The 18,590-nt window shown below is 39.1% G+C and overlaps 1 non-coding gene across 2 annotated transcripts in view; it reads right to left on the reverse strand.

The window, feature by feature from the left end:
• Positions 1-4,960: 4,960 nt before the first annotated feature.
• Positions 4,961-18,590, reverse strand: part of LOC120425519 (uncharacterized) — a 111,931-nt gene continuing 98,301 nt past the window's right edge. For both annotated transcript variants that reach the window (XR_008212013.1, XR_008212014.1), the window contains 2 exons: positions 5,137-5,529; positions 4,961-5,070 (listed from right to left, as the gene is read on the reverse strand). This is a non-coding gene — a transcript (uncharacterized LOC120425519). The remainder of the gene's footprint in view (positions 5,071-5,136; positions 5,530-18,590) is intronic.

Raw genomic sequence — 18,590 nt, forward strand, 5'->3', positions numbered from 1 at the left:
CCACTGGCCTTAATAGCCATGAAGGGCCCCCTCTCGGCAGCGCAGGATCAGCGGGTTGAAGACGCCTGTCCGAAACGTAGCCAGCAACGCCCGCTGGTTGTCCACCATCCGTCCGGCAAAAAGCCAAAGATCCTTCGTTAGCCAAGATGCCTCCACAAAACCATCCCGACACCATCCCGAGACCACGATTCCGGAACAAGCCGTCGTCTCTTGAATCACTTAGCCGGTCCGTAAAACTTTCTCTGGGCTGGACGAGTTTCTGAACTTCCAAAAATAAATAAATAACATAAACAGCCTGCCATAGCAACGGATATCTTCGTCATCACTGTGAAGAAAAATCACTGTGATGAAAAAATACTGTGATGAAAATAATTGCGCAAGACTCTAGTAAAGTGCAAAATGCGCAATATGGTATGTTAACGTATTTAAGTATTCAACCATTTCAAGCAAATCAAGCATTTGAAGGTTTTCATGTACAGTCCACTCGATACAGTTGTTTATCCGAAGGTTTGTATGCAACTTCTGATAATCAAATCACGAACAAAAAAACATTTTTTTCGTATTTTTTCTATATTCTTGCTTTTCAATTTCAGACATTTCAAGAATTTGATGTTTTCTAGTACAGTCCAGACTCGATTAACCAAAGGCCTTGGAAAAAATTCACTTCAGATAATCGAACCAGGAGTTTTTTTTCGTTTTCGCATTTTTGGTATGACCCCTAAACTACGCTGAATTGATTTAGAGCTTTTAAACCCAATATGGCGGAGATTCAATTTATTTGACTAAAATAGGGTCGCAGAACTCAAATTTTATGAAAAAAGACGAAAAAAATAATTTCTGAAAAGTAAAATATAAAAATTGAAATAACAAGTCACATTTTTCACATTTGAATAAAAAAAAGTGTTTAAAATGCATTTTACACTAGTATAGTTGTTTTGGAATCATTTGTTTTGAAAAATGTAAGATTTAAAAATGTTTTTTGACCTCTAAAGATTCGTAAAAATGCTTTAAAAATTAAAAAAAATGGCGGATTAGTACATGATGATTTTAATTCATCTCAATTCTCAGCTATATCGTTGAAAAGTGAAAAGCTTTAAGTTTTTGGACGTATTTCTATGTTTTAAATATAAGCTCTTATTTCAATATTTAAAAAATCGCTCTTGACCAAATTAAATATACATTTTCAATCGTCCAAAATTTTAATTTTCTGATATTAGGTCAAAAGCTGACTGAGAAGTGATACATTTATAAGTATTGGTTACTTATTTCTCAAAAGATAAAAAAAAACTTACAGTTATTCAAAAATCTGAGCATGAGCATGAGCATGAGCATGGTTGACTGCCAATGAGCTGCTACTCCGTTATTGACAGATCAGCTGAAGTTAAACAATGAATCAAAAATGATCAGTGGGAGCCAACCATCCGTTCACTGTTTAACCTCTGAAGATCCCTACTTTATTAGTCAATACCGGCGCCCTCCCAAGAAGCCTGCAGGTCAACGAAAGGGAGGAATGTTAGTCCGATAGTTGAAGTTGCAGACTCATCAAGCACACAGTTTTTCGCTATATACTTGTTGATACCGCTTGAGACCGTTGAATCCACAGCATCTCCTTCAAGCATCACGTGATTATTATTTTTTTGGGTTAGTAGGATAAGGGATTGGCTTTTCGATGCCTCCCGAGCTACGATGCTATGGGGAGGACTTTCATAACAGACCCGTCGGCGAGCCTTCCGAGCAACGATGCTATGGGAAGGTCTTTTTGGTTAACACACAAAGTCACACACACAATTATTTCACTCCACAATTAATTAATCCAAAATGTCAGTGCGTCTTTCGATCATTATATAGAAATGGCTTTTTCACCATTAAAAATAAAACCTTATTCAAAACATTATACACAATTAACCCGACGCCGTGCCTTCCGATCAACGATGATATAGGAAGGGCTTTGAAAATCACGAAACAATTAATTAAGATCTCAAAAAAAAAATCACAAGAAAACACCAATTACTCAACGAAAATTACGCTCAAGACACAAATAATTCAGTAAGTCATGCTATTATTCGATCACCACAATCACTCATCCCATACGAACAGCGACACAAAAGCACACCAAAAATTAACCTGAATAATCACGACTTCGCGTCCCCACTTCCAGCGCACCAATGATGCTATTATTCGATCAGCACAATCACTCATCCGATACGAACAGCGACACAAAAGCACACCAAAAATTAACCTGAATAATCACGACTTCGCGTCCCCACTTCCAGCGCACCAATGATGCTATTATTCGATTAGCACAATCACTCATCCGATACGAACAGCGACACAAAAGCACACAAAAAAATTAACCTGAATAATCACGACTTCGCGTCCCCACTTCCAGCGCACCAATGATGCTATTATTCGATTAGCACAATCACTCATCCGATACGAACAGCGACACAAAAGCACACCAAAAATTAACCTGAATAATCACGACTTCGCGTCCCCACTTCCAGCGCACCAATGATGCTATTATTCGATTAGCACAATCACTCATCCGATACGAACAGCGACACAAAAGCACACAAAAAAATTAACCTGAATAATCACGACTTCGCGTCCCCACTTCCAGCGCACCAATGATGCTATTATTCGATTAGCACAATCACTCATCCGATACGAACAGCGACACAAAAGCACACCAAACATTAACCTGAATAATCACGACTTCGCGTCCCCACTTCCAGCGCACCAATGATGCTATTATTCGATTAGCACAATCACTCATCCGATACGAACAGCGACACAAAAGCACACCAAAAATTAACCTGAATAATCACGACTTCGCGTCCCCACTTCCAGCGCACCAATGATGCTATTATTCGATCAGCACAATCACTCATCCGATACGAACAGCGACACAAAAGCACACAAAAAAATTAACCTGAAAAATCACGACTTCGCGTCCCCACTTCCAGCGCACCAATGATGCTATTATTCGATCAGCACAATCACTCATCCGATACGAACAGCGACACAAAAGCACACCAAAAATTAACCTGAATAATCACGACTTCGCGTCCCCACTTCCAGCGCACCAATGATGCTATTATTCGATCAGCACAATCACTCATCCGATACGAACAGCGACACAAAAGCACACCAAAAATTAACCTGAATAATCACGACTTCGCGTCCCCACTTCCAGCGCACCAATGATGCTATTATTCGATTAGCACAATCACTCATCCGATACGAACAGCGACACAAAAGCACACAAAAAAATTAACCTGAATAATCACGACTTCGCGTCCCCACTTCCAGCGTACCAATGATGCTATTATTCGATTAGCACAATCACTCATCCGATACGAACAGCGACACAAAAGCACACCAAAAATTAACCTGAATAATCACGACTTCGCGTCCCCACTTCCAGCGCACCAATGATGCTATTATTCGATCAGCACAATCACTCATCCGATACGAACAGCGACACAAAAGCACACAAAAAAAATTAACCTGAAAAATCACGACTTCGCGTCCCCACTTCCAGCGCACCAATGATGCTATTATTCGATCAGCACAATCACTCATCCGATACGAACAGCGACACAAAAGCACACCAAAAATTAACCTGAATAATCACGACTTCGCGTCCCCACTTCCAGCGCACCAATGATGCTATTATTCGATCAGCACAATCACTCATCCGATACGAACAGCGACACAAAAGCACACAAAAAAATTAACCTGAAAAATCACGACTTCGCGTCCCCACTTCCAGCGCACCAATGATGCTATTATTCGATTAGCACAATCACTCATCCGATACGAACAGCGACACAAAAGCACACCAAAAATTAACCTGAATAATCACGACTTCGCGTCCCCACTTCCAGCGCACCAATGATGCTATTATTCGATCAGCACAATCACTCATCCGATACGAACAGCGACACAAAAGCACACAAAAAAAATTAACCTGAAAAATCACGACTTCGCGTCCCCACTTCCAGCGTACCAATGATGCTATTATTCGATTAGCACAATCACTCATCCGATACGAACAGCGACACAAAAGCACACCAAAAATTAACCTGAATAATCACGACTTCGCGTCCCCACTTCCAGCGTACCAATGATGCTATTATTCGATTAGCACAATCACTCATCCGATACGAACAGCGACACAAAAGCACACCAAAAATTAACCTGAATAATCACGACTTCGCGTCCCCACTTCCAGCGCACCAATGATGCTATTATTCGATCAGCACAATCACTCATCCGATACGAACAGCGACACAAAAGCACACAAAAAAATTAACCTGAAAAATCACGACTTCGCGTCCCCACTTCCAGCGCACCAATGATGCTATTATTCGATTAGCACAATCACTCATCCGATACGAACAGCGACACAAAAGCACACCAAAAATTAACCTGAATAATCACGACTTCGCGTCCCCACTTCCAGCGCACCAATGATGCTATTATTCGATTAGCACAATCACTCATCCGATACGAACAGCGACACAAAAGCACACAAAAAAATTAACCTGAATAATCACGACTTCGCGTCCCCACTTCCAGCGTACCAATGATGCTATTATTCGATTAGCACAATCACTCATCCGATACGAACAGCGACACAAAAGCACACCAAAAATTAACCTGAATAATCACGACTTCGCGTCCCCACTTCCAGCGCACCAATGATGCTATTATTCGATCAGCACAATCACTCATCCGATACGAACAGCGACACAAAAGCACACAAAAAAATTAACCTGAAAAATCACGACTTCGCGTCCCCACTTCCAGCGCACCAATCACTTACAGTTATTCAAAAATCTGTAACTCAAAACTCAATACTTCTCGCTTATTTCTTTCTGATATAAACATTTCTTGACTAATTCCGCTCAACTGGATTAAAATGAACACACTAAACTTAACAAGAACAACTCACCATCTGATAAAACTTCGTACGCCTCTGAGATCTCTTTGAACCGTCTGTTTGATTCCTCTGGGTTGTCTGGATTTTTATCCGGGTGCCATCGTAGCGCTAGTTTTTTGTATCTAAAAAATGTAGAAAATTTAATTTAATTTTAAATTTTACTATTTTTGCAGAGCAAACAAACTTACGCTTTTTTGATTTCTGCCTCCGTGGCCGTCCTCGCCACGTCCAGGGTTTTGTAGTAGTCAACCATGGTGAAGCCGGTGGTGGTGGTGGTAATCCGTTCTCCTTGTCAGTCCCTTCCGCCCTGTGCTTTTGAGCAACTCGTATGAAAGTGTTCTACAACACCCTCGCTTTCTGCTGGGATTCTACGTGCGAACGAGATCAATTCATTTTGTGGGCTAAGGGATGTTGTATTTTTTGGGGGTGTGTCTGCCGGAGTCTCAACTGGTGCTGGCCAGTGATTAGGTCGATGTCTGCGCGGTGCTGAACTGGTTCCAAATTGTGTAGTATATCTCAAGCTCTCGGGAACAGATTTACGGTAGTGATGGGTTTTGCCTTTTTTTAGGTTATTGTAAAGCCTGAAATGAAAACAATAAAAGTACACTGTTAGATTTACACTGCTTACTTCGATTTTCTTAGAAATAAAAAAAAAGTTTTTTTGTGAGTTAATGCTAAAGCTTTGACTTTACGCTATTGACCTTATTTTGCAGATCAAAAATTGTACAAATCATTACACAGTTTCAATCTGCGTGGATTTACCACATCGAAACTTCCAAACGTTGAACGACCTAAAGCCGGTTCAGTTTCAAGTATAGTAACCGTGACTCATCATCAACTGGACGTGGGTCGTAGGTGGATTTCCACGTAATTTCGGGAAGTTCGCGGCTCATCGCTCACCAAAACGAGCCGAGTTTTTTCTCTTGAATCTCGCGGTCTATGCAGAACTAAACTCCTACACATTTACCACGTGGGGATCCGTTTCCCTTAATGCCACAACATCACAACAACAGCTACTTGTACAGCAAACCACCTTCGACTGCCGAGTCTCGATCAGCAACACGTGTCTCGTTCGTAAATCTCGTGTAGATCCAAAGACAAGCAGAACCTTGAACAACCCCCCGTTCAACAGCTTGTACAACCCCAGCAGACCAAGATGCACCAGGCAGCGGCATGTGAAGCTCACCTTGAAAGAACTGCTTGCCCCGCCAAAACCAATCCCCCGAACCGAATCGAAAATAGATCAACAACTGGCCACCGGCGGCAGCGACGACGACCTTTAGCTTTGATTGACTGTTACTTTAGAACTGATCATCAGCTGCGCTGCGCCAGCCTGGGTGGAAGTGGTGTGGAGTATTCGGTATATTTTGCGAATGTTTCGAGCCAAAACAATCATCCGCGAATTACAAACACATCGTCAGCTTCGAGTGTCTACCTATACTCTCGCGAGAAGAGGACTCAGACTCTCTCAGCTCAGCAGATAACCACACAACCAAGCGATCGGCTACTACTAAAGGCCGTCACATTTGCCGTCCTGTGCTGTAGTAACACAAGCTAGCGGTAAATTCTGTGACGACAAAAAACGCCGACGAAGCGAGGCTGACAGTGGGTCAAATAGTAAATTTTTTGGATCAATTTAGACTCCTGCTGTGAAAGATTAATCAATTTCTTCTACCATGTTGGCAATTGAATTTGGTTAACCTGTTACATATTAGGCGGATGTGCGAAAAAAGGTCGCAGTGCAGTCTTCAAAAAGAAACTATTCTTGCTTGTTGTAATATTTTTGTGAGTTTTTCCATTCTTTGAAATACAGTCCAGACTCGATTATCCGAAGGCCTCGAACAAACTTCACTTCGGACATCGAATCACGAAAAAAATGTTTTCGCTTCCTAATTTTTGATTGTCGAGCTTAAGTATGACCAGTTCCTTAAATAGAATGTCTGACTTCTAAAATATTTTAAACTATCGACATTTTCTTCATTCGACATTTTGTCCATTCGACTTTTTGTCATTCGATCTTTTGTCCATTCGACCTTTTGGCATTCGACCTTTTGTCCATTCGACCTTTAGTCTATGAGACCTTTTGGCATTCGACCTTTTGTCCATTCGAACTTATGCCTTTCGACCTTTTTTCATACTTCATATAAGGCAACTTATATTTGTTTTTTTTTGTTTTTTCTTGTGTTCATGAGGTTATTTTGTATTGTTCTACGACAAACTTCACATCTCTTGTTATATGATTTTCTTGTTTTCAGCTATGTTTTTAAATGTCTTAGTATTTTTCATCAAAAGCTTAGCCTAATCACCTCTCTTTCGAATTGTGGCGAGCTATAAGTTCGACCGTTCCACAGATATGATAATTAAGAAAAATGCGGTTTTTGCGCAAAACGTTGATTTTTTTGGCCACCCTATTTCGGATAGGACCACTAATCGCCAAACAAAAAAAAAACGTGTTTAATTATTTCGGCCAAGGAACTCCCATGCCAAATTTGTCCCAAATCGGAGCATTATAGATCTGGATCCTGCTGGTTTGACGTGGAATCTCTGACTTGATTTTTCAAATTAAAAGTTGAAAATCCTAGTTTTAGTGAAAAAAAATATCGCCATCTTAGCGCGCACCGGCGCGTCGAAAAACCCAGTTTTTATTTTTGAAAAATCTTGGAATCCTTCTAGCGAACTCCTACCATTTGTTGAATGTTGAATGTTACGTAAAATTGTCCGAGGAATCTGATAGAAATATCTTTAGACATAGGCATTTTTAAGTTTCGAACCACGTTTTCAAATGTTAAGCTAGATTTTTAAAACCAAATTATTTTTTGCTTTAAAGCCTAACTCATAACTGCGTTCAAGAAAGCTAATATCGGTTGAAACGACGAGAAATTATAATTTGCTTTAAAATAAGGTTGGGAAAATTGAAGAAAATAACCATTTTTGTGGACCACCCTAACACGGCGTACACAGCAAAAATAGTAATCCTGCTGCGTTTTAAAGGCCTGGGTGTAAAATAATTTTTATATTATTTTAGGAAGTTCTATGCAATATTACACCCAGAAATGTGTAGCCCATCAGGATTAGAACCCTACTTGACCGAAATGTCAGGATAGTATAGGCGTTGTTACTTGCCACACTTAGTCGGTCTGATAGCCGAGCGGGCTGAGGCGGCAGTCCTCTCTGCTGGAGCTTGGTTTGAAATCGGTGTGTGTTATACATGTATACATCTGAATTCATCTTGATTTTTTTTGGCTGTGTAGGTCACCTTCATAGCCAAACAAGAAATAGGGGTCTAATAATTTCGACTTAGAACCTCCAGCCCAATTTTGAGCTTGACCCGAGAACTGTTGTTTTTAGCCGTGCTGTTTTCTTAAGCAATTGCTGATATTTTAAGTTTTAAGCAGCTGAAAGTCCCATAAACATTTTTTTTTGCTTTTAGGGTGTTTTTGAATAAACCTGACTAATGGCGGGTTCAGAATCATCCATAAGGCAAACATTGTAAATTTTGTTTTTCAAAAAATTCCAAATTGTTATTGTGATTTTCAAAGACCCAAATTGACATTAGACTACAAATCGGAAATATTCATAAAACATGATAAAAATATTTCCATGCATTTTCCGCAATTTTAAAAACTTCTTGCAGTAATCAATCTCTATTTTTATAAGATACACTTTTTTTATTTGATTTGTTTCAAGTTAGGATCTCTGCCCACAGTGCAACATTCAATCACACGTCTTTTTCTGCACAGTCAAGCGAATGACACGCACTTGTTTGATGACTATAGCAGCACACGACACAGACAGCGGAATCATATTTCCTCACACTCATCACACTATTCGATGATTTGTTTTGATTTCAGCTTGTTTTATTTCTGGTATCTCTCGTACTGGTTCCCAAGTCCCAGGCTTGTAAGTGTGACCATATGATATGAACCTTCTCTCCTCTCGGTCATTCACGAATTTCGAGCCAAACATTTATGAATCGACTGGTTTTTACAACTGATGGGGAAAAATCCCCTCATTTTCGAAAAGAAGTGTTGCACCGTCCACCTACGCAAGCAAAAACGTGTGATTCATGTCAGCTTCTGCGGTATAGTTATAGCTGACAGTGGAAGACACCTCTCTCTAATTAGGGGATGATTATAGGCTGTACGCGCACCGACCGTGCCGTTGTCGTCAAAGACCGTCCAGCGAGTGACATGACTTAACGCGTGACACATGCTGCTTGGTGTCTCAACCGGTTCCAGCAAAACAAAAAAATGTTAAAAAATCGCAACTGACTTACAGAAGCTTCCGACGCTGCATTTAGCAAACTCTTTTGTATAACATTAGTAGAAGACATGGTGGCTTATATGAATTAAGCTGCAACGGGTCACGTCTAAATTGCGTGGGGTAGCTAGCTTGTATTGTGTCTCAACTGTTGAAGGTCAAATCAGGTGTGGCAGAACAGAAGGCTGTTTTGCGATTTAGGTAGTTTATGTAATCTTTGGTTTGTTCAGCAAAATCAAGGCATTCAGTATTACCAGTTGTTAAAGAATGAAATATTTATTTAATTATATTTTTTTTTGGGAGGGTGATCCAGCCGCACATATGGATCTGTATGGATCTGACTCTAGGATAAATGCACAGTTGTGTGTTATTCATAAGTCCAAAATGTTCAATTATTCATATAAGTCCAAATATTCATTTGAGGATAACTACCTAACTTGAATTGAATACAAGATTCAAAGTAACCTATCCGAAAACTACTCTTATCTCAAGTCCCCGACATTTTAATCAATAGCCAAAAAAAAAAACTAGAACGTTTCTTTTAAAACCTATCTAGCTTCTTTTAAAAAACAAAAACAAAAAAAATAGAATTCCAGTAGATCCTCGATTCGCAACAATGATCGATGCAATCATAATCCGACAACCGTTAGTTCAACAGATCAACGAATTTAGTCCGACATCATTTCACTGTTGATTAATCGAGACTCTATGGAAATTTTGACAAATCAGAATGGTTTGTAGGCTACTTGAACGAAAATCACCGATTCTGGTAGAATTACTAAATTCACAATTACGAATTTTGTCCTTACATAACTAAATGCAAAGTATAAAAAGTTGATATTTATAGTTAAAAAATCCTAAATCCTACAAAAACCAAATTTCAAAAAAAAAAAACCCGCATCCTAACCTGACACCCACATTAAGATAGGGAAAAATCACATATGTAGCAGTTCATTGTGCAAATGTGATATTTCCACTATCGGAGAACCTCCTTATCTCGATGACAGCTTACCGGCCATCGATTAAGCCCTGAGACTGCGTCAAAGTGGGTTCTCGTAGCATGAAGTGGTGTCCATGTGTAAAAATAGAAGCTTCAGCAATATACAGAAAACATCGATTTTAATTCCTCATCGAATCAAATCATACTCCTTGCCAAACAAGCATCAAACCTATGATACTCATTATGACAAAGCCAAGGGTTAATTAATAAATTTAATGAATGAAATAATTAATTTTAAATCAATCTTGGACTTTTAATTTCCAAATCAGTTTCAAACGAAACGAAACTATTGGCACTACGCCCCCCGGGGCATGGCCTTCCTCTAACGTGGGATTTCTGCTCCAGCGCCTCTGACGAGACAGGAGAAACCGGGACCGACGTTTTACTTCACCATCCGATAGAAGCTCAGTGGATAAGGCGGGAATCGAACCCGCGTCTCATAGCATCATCGGGATCGGCAGCCGAAGCTGCTACCCCTGCGCCACGAGACCTCACGTTTCAACAATTTGCTAAAAAAAAAAAATTAAGCTCAATCACCTAAAACAATAAAACAAAATTCGTGCTTGGGTTATATCAGGGCCCCGGCGATGGCCTGATATGGGCTACCGAACAACATTGGCAATATGGCGTCGTTTGTTTATCAACATGTGGTGTTTTGCAGGCGAATTTAAAAAATAACTTTTTCATAAAGTTTCTTTATTTATTGCGTCCTATTGAAAACCTTGAAAGAAATACGCTAAGTTTGCAAGGTTCTGAACAGAAAAAAATGCATTGATTTTATTAATAATTTCCGCTTTTGCCGCCTTTTGAAGAATGATTATGCATCAAACCATCGTGCCTCAGGTTAGTCTTAAATTTTCAAACATTTTCGTTCCTAAATTAATGCTTTATTGATGAAAATTAGCATAAAATCAAAATTTGTCGTATATTTGCCAACTTCAAACTTGTGCAACAATTCCCACATTATCCATGCGGGAAACCGATAATGGGGTAATTAATCCGTTCCAGACTGTCAAAATTCCAAAACGTCACGCGAATCTTCGGTTCGCAGCTTTTGTTCCTGTATGACGTTTCGAGGCTAGGCCCTGGATTATATGAAGAACCGATTATCCGAAGTGAAATTTGAAGAGGACTTCAAATGGTTGAGTCTCTTACTTTTTTTTTACCGAATCATTAAACTTTTGAGGAAATTTAATTAAAGTTTATGATATTCGCAACTCTCACCAGCAATATATTCGCACACGTTCGTTTTACACCGAAATTCCGATCACTTGGCACAATGCCGTTTGAATCAATCGGACCGCGCACTGGACTCACAATCCAGAGGTCGCCAGTACGAATTCCGAGGCGGACGCAAAAAATTCTAAGTGTAAATATACACTTAGGAGACCCGAGAGGCGGAGTCATGTCGCAAAAAGAATGATACACGCCTGTGGATCCGTTGACGAAACCGCAAGGTTTAAGGGGGTCACATTAAAAGGTGATACGTCGATTCCGCTGGCACAATGACTGCATTCAAACGATTGCTGTCACCATGCAGCACAAGCATCAACAAGAAAGGGAGACAAAAGAGAGAAAGAGCATGCAGCTTTGTGCAGTGTTGAGCTCTGTTTTTGTTTGTTCCAACTTCGTGTGCGTTCACTGATGGACGCTTCGTAGTGAAGGTCATGAAAGAAGCTGTGTGTTCAGCGGAAGTTCAACCTAGCTTTTGTGAATTGATATTTTTTTTAAATGTTATATGAACAAAAACCTATAAAACTCCAAAATTTTAGAGTTTAAAGAGAGTTCCCTGAATTATGTTTTTTCAATGACAAAAAAACAAGTAACTAGTGTCAAAACTCTATAGTAAACTCTCACAGCAGCTTAACTAGCACGAGGCAGCTGCAGCATGAAGGATATGAAGCAAAGCTCGAAGAAAATGCATTTTTAATTAAAAACTGCTCACCTCGCAAGGCTCGATCCCTCGCAAAACTTTTCTATCATACTAAAATGGCATGAATCCATTTGTACACCATCTTTCTTCCACCTTGTCTCTTACGGTGGGGATGGGGACACAAGGATTGCCAATCATGATGAATGCCTCGGGTTGATGAGTTTTGACTATACGGTCACCGTATATCACGTCCACACAAGAGCCATTAGCTCAAGAAAGTTCAACTTGGGGAGTGAAACCCAGTGCAGTGGGGATTTATAGGAAATGCATTTTTAATTAAATGTGGGGTTCACGGGACGAGGTCATGCTGAAGTTTTCGCATTGGCTAACTAAATTAATTTGCTATAAATACGTTACTAAACACGCCCCTGCATTAATGAATTTATTTATGAGCCACAGATAAGTGGATGCAATAGTGGGTCAGATTATAACTGGACTTGCTAGGGAAAATTCCAGATCTGCTTGCCTGTGACTAAACAGTGCTGCCCCAAGAACGTGCCCCACGTAATTACCATCCGTTTGTGAATTATTGATTAAGGTCACACGTACACGGATCTGTACGTGTGTGCGTGAAAGTGATGGCTACTCAATCTCAACCAAATTGCAAACCCCGCTCTCCAGAGGATGCCATTATGGTTCAAAATTGAACAGGAAATTACCTTCGAACCACCACGAAATGACCCATTTAAGACCCCGGCGACTGAACGGTCAATTACGGCATATAGTGACAGATTTGACTGAAAACATCTCCCCGCCAGACTATACGAAACATAATTTGAACCTTTCTCCGCTCGACACAATCATACGGCGACAGATGGTGGGACCCCAATCAATCATGATGACCCTCCTCTTAACGTGTATACAGGGAAGAAAGCCTTAATTTGTCCAATTTCGTAGAATTTAATTAAACAAATTATGGAAACCAACGAAAAAACGATTCGTGCGTCGAGGAAGATGATGAATCTGAAACGAGGAAAGTGTCACCCCATCTTGTTTTATGGCAGACATAAAATGGCAAGGAAAATGACACCGACTTACAAAAGTCGGTTAGAGCTGTGCAGATTTGTTTTATTGCTTTCGCGCGCTCGCAAAATCGCACGAAACAGCTGACTTGGAGACCTCCAAATTAACCCTCAACAGCTCTTTTTATGTTTTTGCCATTTTCAGCGATTTCTACAGGACATATTTTCACTTAATACACAAAAAAGTGAATTCAGAGTAACGATTGTGATTTGTTTGATAGTTCATTATTTCAATCTGTTTCGCAAAAAAAAATGGTATCATTAAAACACAAATAAAAATTATTCGAAAATTTCGATGTCACGAAATAAATTGACAGGTAAACCGTCTGACACCGCTAAGGGGCCATCCATAAACCACGTCAACACTTTTTTTGAAATCTCAGACCCCCACCTCACCCCTCGTGGACATTTTCCATACAAAACAAAAAAAAGAGCGAGGACAATCGCTGAAACATCCCCCCCCTAAGGTGTTCACGTGGTTTATGGATGGTCCCTAAATTATCTGTCACTTTTCACAGGTTTTCAACATTTATAAACAATTTGAAAATAGTCAAATCTACATGCAAGTGAGCTTATGGCAGAGAGTTTCATGTAAATATCATTTACTCGTTGATGATATTTTGAAAGTCTTTTGACGTTCATCAAGAGAAAAAATCCATAGGGAGCATGACACACCTCTTTCGCGCACGAAAAATCGATAAAAGGAATCTCCAAAAATCATCATCTTGATTATTCGGTGGAACATCTTTTTCACAACTACACTTGCAAGTGTAACGTCACACGTCAAAAAATGACCCGTCACTTTTTGTAGTTGTGCAATGTGTGTAAACAAAGCGAAATAAACCATTTTAAGTGGTGCTGACAATGAAATTCACAAAAAATCCTCAACAGAATGATATTCTCTGGGAATTTTGGGAGCGATTTTCTTTTGCGCGATTCGCCTCCTCTTTTTTTAGCGGGTGAAGAAAGTTCGCTCGCGAAAATGATTTTTTTTTGCGATTATTCCATTCCTGGTTCACATTTCTGTTTCCTTCAAAATTTGCTCAAAAACTAAACCCTTGACACGTTGCGCCGCCAAGGGTTTACGAAACCCAACTTGCCCCCAGGAATCCGAACCCTCCCCCCACGAAAAAACAAGTTTTTTCTTTGTCGTGGCCTGTTTGAGTTAGTTTTTTTTTGTGTTCCGCGCCAGGGTCACTCGCTGCAGAGTGGGTCTAAAGATTAATCAATTTGCACACGCGGGCTCGACCAGCACACGTGTGCAACATGCCGGAGCTGGATAACCCTTGGCTTTCCGTAAATTAGCCGCTGCATGTTAACGACTTTCGGGAAATGAGCTCTGGCTGCGGCGGGTCAAGGGTTAATTTGTATGCAGTGTTTATTGCAATGCAGTGTGGTTAACAACGGAAAAGTATGGTTAGGATTTCACTCCTCTTTTTTTTCAATGTTGGTATTGTCGGCTGGTTGTTGTTCAATCTTTTTGCATTGCATATATGTCAGCCATGGCCGGTGGCAATTTACGGTACACCTTTCAGGAGGTGGAGTTTGTGGAAATTTTGCAGCTGCAAATTCATGCCATGCCGATATGTATTTACAGTGTACGGTTTGTACGTTCACTCTCATGACCCGCATCATAAAGGGCAATTACGTTTTTTTTCTGTTTATTATGCAGATATTTTTGATGGTATGAAAGCTTTCAAACTTTATAATGCATGTTTTAAGACCTTTCGAGATTTTCTAACAAGGGAAAAATGGCATTCTATAGATTGTAGTTGAGACATTAGCTATTCTCGCATTTAAAAATAAATTAAATGCAAATAAAAATATTCGACAAAAAAACACAAAATAAAAGTAACTATTTTTTGAAAGATGCATTAGGAGGGAAATTATTGTATGTTTGGCAGGTTATGGAAAGTTTTGAGCGCAAAATGCTTGCTCACTTCCCATTTAGAAGTTTACTTCATTAATTTCCAAATTTTCGTAATTGAAAGACGTAACTTTTGGTACCCAAACATGAATAGGTCATCGCTTAAATTTTGAAGTTATTGCAGTTTTAGTGAAAACAGTTGATTTTTTCTCGTTTTTTGTCATTTTCCCGATTTTTTGAAAACCATATCTCGGAAACGTACGGTTCGACATCGCCAATTTTTTGATATGTTATGTAAAATTTTCCGAGGAATCCGATAAAAATATTTTCAGACATAGGCTCTGTGACACGGTCAAAACACCATTTTATTTTTTAATACGACTTTTTCAAATGTTTGGTTCGTTAATTCGGATCTCAAATATTTTTTCCTTGAAAGGCAAACTAATCACCTTTCATTTGCGTTCAAGGCAATTCTGTTGAAATGGCACAAAGTTACGATTTTTTTTTTAAATATGGTTTTTGCGAAAATTTATGAAAATTGCCGTTTTTGGGACCACCCTAGCACGGTGTAGGTCACCGTAACGACCAAACAAAAAAAATACGGGCATAATTATTTTGGCTGAGGGACTCCCAGTAAAATTTTGAGCCCGATCGGTTCTTTTAAAATGGAATTGCTTTATTATTTGTTTTGCTTTGTTTTTATTTCGTTTTAAAACTATTCAATTCTTGATTTTTCTCGAAAAATAATATTCTAAGAAACCATTGTGCCAATTTACTTCAAACTGTAAAACTAGTTCGAAATTTTCTCACGACTTTACTCTAACATTGTGTCACATCGTTCCGCATTATCTATCCAATTTCATCTCGCTTGCCGCAGAAGGTTGATCAATCCAACCAACAATAAAAAAAAGCCCAACCACTGCGCGGTAGCGCACCCAAGAGTCATTCACACAACTCAACTCGACTCAACTTCTCTCGTGACTGAGTTCCGCGGGGCGCGTGCCTCCCAGAGATGGCAATCTTTAAATGTGGAGCCCGCGAGGAGCACTTTTCGCGTGTGCGCGCGCGCCCGTTTTCATCATATTTGGCTTTTCACGCGTCGTCGACCTGCCACCAGGTGTGGTGAAACCGGGCATGGAAAACTATAGACTTATGTATACAGAAAAAATACACAACAACACGCGAGAGAGTTGAAAATTGGCCGTTTGCAAACCATCATCGGTTCTCATATGCCGTTTCCGCCTACATGTCAGCGCAGCGGCGGGAAAATGTGGCAGCCTTAACCTAGTCTCGCGAACGGTGATTTCCATCGTTTAGATTACACGACATGACGTGGTGGTTTCAGCAGTTCATTTATTACGAGCTGCACTTTTGCCTCCCTGCGTGAGGGAATCAACCTTGATTAGTGGAGATCTTCGAAGTTCCGAAGATGACGGATCTTGCTTGCGCATTTCACCTTACGATAGTGAACCAATTACAAGCTAATGATAAGTAATATTTTCAATCAAAATTATTATGCACACCGAAGAGCAGCCCCGGCTGAATCAATCCGTGTGTTACACCAGGTGGAAAAAATATGCTTTTCAATTGTATTTCAGTTTTTTTCTAAACAAAATTAAGAAGAATTTTGAAATGAATTATAGCGTACTACACTTAATACTTTACTGAGCAATTCCAGCCCAAAACAGGAATTTTTCAGGTACTTTTTTCTCGACCCTCTCCGATTTCAATGAAACTTTGTAGACATGTTATCCTAGGCATATATAAGCCATTTTTGTGTATATGGAGCCAGTTACACTCGATAATGACATTTGAGAAGGGCGTAAGTGTTTTAAATATTTTTGTAATTCGGAATTTAAAAATTTCTGTATCTCGAAGCCGTTGCATCGTATCAAAAAGTGGTCATAGACAAACTTGTAGGAAATTTGACGGGCTTTCCGAAAAAAATGCACTGAAAGAAAAAAACACTCTACTTTTACGAGATTTTTCAATTTTTAAGTTTAAAAGTCAAATTTGAGGGGGAGCCCACGATTTTTTTTCGTTCAAAATTTTTGTGAAGATAGCCTAAGATGTTACAAAAAGACTCAAGAAAAATGCAGGATGGAGCAACTCACCTAAAAAAATACAAAAATCATTTACTGAAACTGTTTTTTTTGAAAAGTGCTCTTAACGTCAAAATTTTCACAAACCGATAGTGGGAATCGATTCTCCAGACAATTTTACATAAAAGTCTCCATATTGACTACTGTCCTAAGTCCAACCCTTGTGAAGTTACAGCGGTTTTAAAAATAAAAATGTCAAAAAAAAAGGTTTTTTGATGGTTTTTTGCAATTTCTATATGACAGACTTGATTTTTCAGTCTCGAAAATATTTTTACCGGAAAGCTCGACCAATTTCCCATAAGTTTGTCTTTGACCACATTTCAATTGGATGTATGGGCTTACAGATATAAGCTAATTACATTGCTCATAGCTTAAAACATAATATTTTTTCAGTGTAGTATAGTAACCTGGATAGTAAATTAGCTTAAATCATCAAAAAAAATGAGTTATTTTGAAAAGTGGTCAAAGACAATCTTATGGAAAATTGGACGAGCTTTCCGGTAAAAATATTTTCGAGACTGAAAAATCAAGTCTGTCATATAGAAATTGCAAAAAACCATCAAAAAACCTATTTTTTCAACATTTTTATTTTTAAAACCGCTGTAACTTCACAAGGGTTGGACTTAGGACAGTAGTCAATATGGAGACTTTTATTTAAAATTGTCTGGAGAATCGATTCCCACTATCGGTTTGTGAAAATTTTGAGGTTAAGAGCACTTTTCAAAAAAACAGTTTCAGTAAATGATTTTTGTATTTTTTTAGGTGAGTTGCTCCATCCTGCATTTTTCTTGAGTCTTTTTGTAACATCTTAGGCTATCTTCACAAAAATTTTGAACGAAAAAAAATCGTGGGCTCCCCCTCAAATTTGACTTTTAAACTTAAAAATCGAAAAATCTCGTAAAAGTAGAGTGTTTTTTTTCTTTCAGTGTATTTTTTTCGGAAAGCCCGTCAAATTTCCTACAAGTTTGTCTCTGACCACTTTTTGATACGATGCAACGGCTTCGAGATACAGAAATTTTTAAATTCCGAATTACAAAAATATTTAAAACAATTACGCCCTTCTCAAATATCATTATCGAGTGAAACTGGCTCCATATACACAAAAATAGCTTATATAAGCGTAGGATAACATGTCTACAAAGTTTCATTGAAATCGGAGAGGGTCGGGTACAACCGATTCCCTATTTGGCATGGAATTGCTCTACTATAATTGCAAACACGTTGATGAATATGATTATTTGAATGCTGAGTCCACGAACAGGGCATACCCCTTTGTATGGGACGTCGTTTGGACCTCACCAATCTGCCTGAAATTTTCAGGGGTTGTTTGTACATATAAAACTAGCATCTGGCCAAAATATGAGCACTCTAGGTCAACGGGAAGTGGGGCAAATCGGGACACAAAGTTTAAAGGTTCAAAAATCTTAAAAAGGCTATAACTTTGGCAAAATTCAATTA

This window comes from Culex pipiens, chromosome 2 (genome assembly GCF_016801865.2).
Source record: "Culex pipiens pallens isolate TS chromosome 2, TS_CPP_V2, whole genome shotgun sequence".
Lineage (NCBI taxonomy): Eukaryota > Metazoa > Arthropoda > Insecta > Diptera > Culicidae > Culex > Culex pipiens.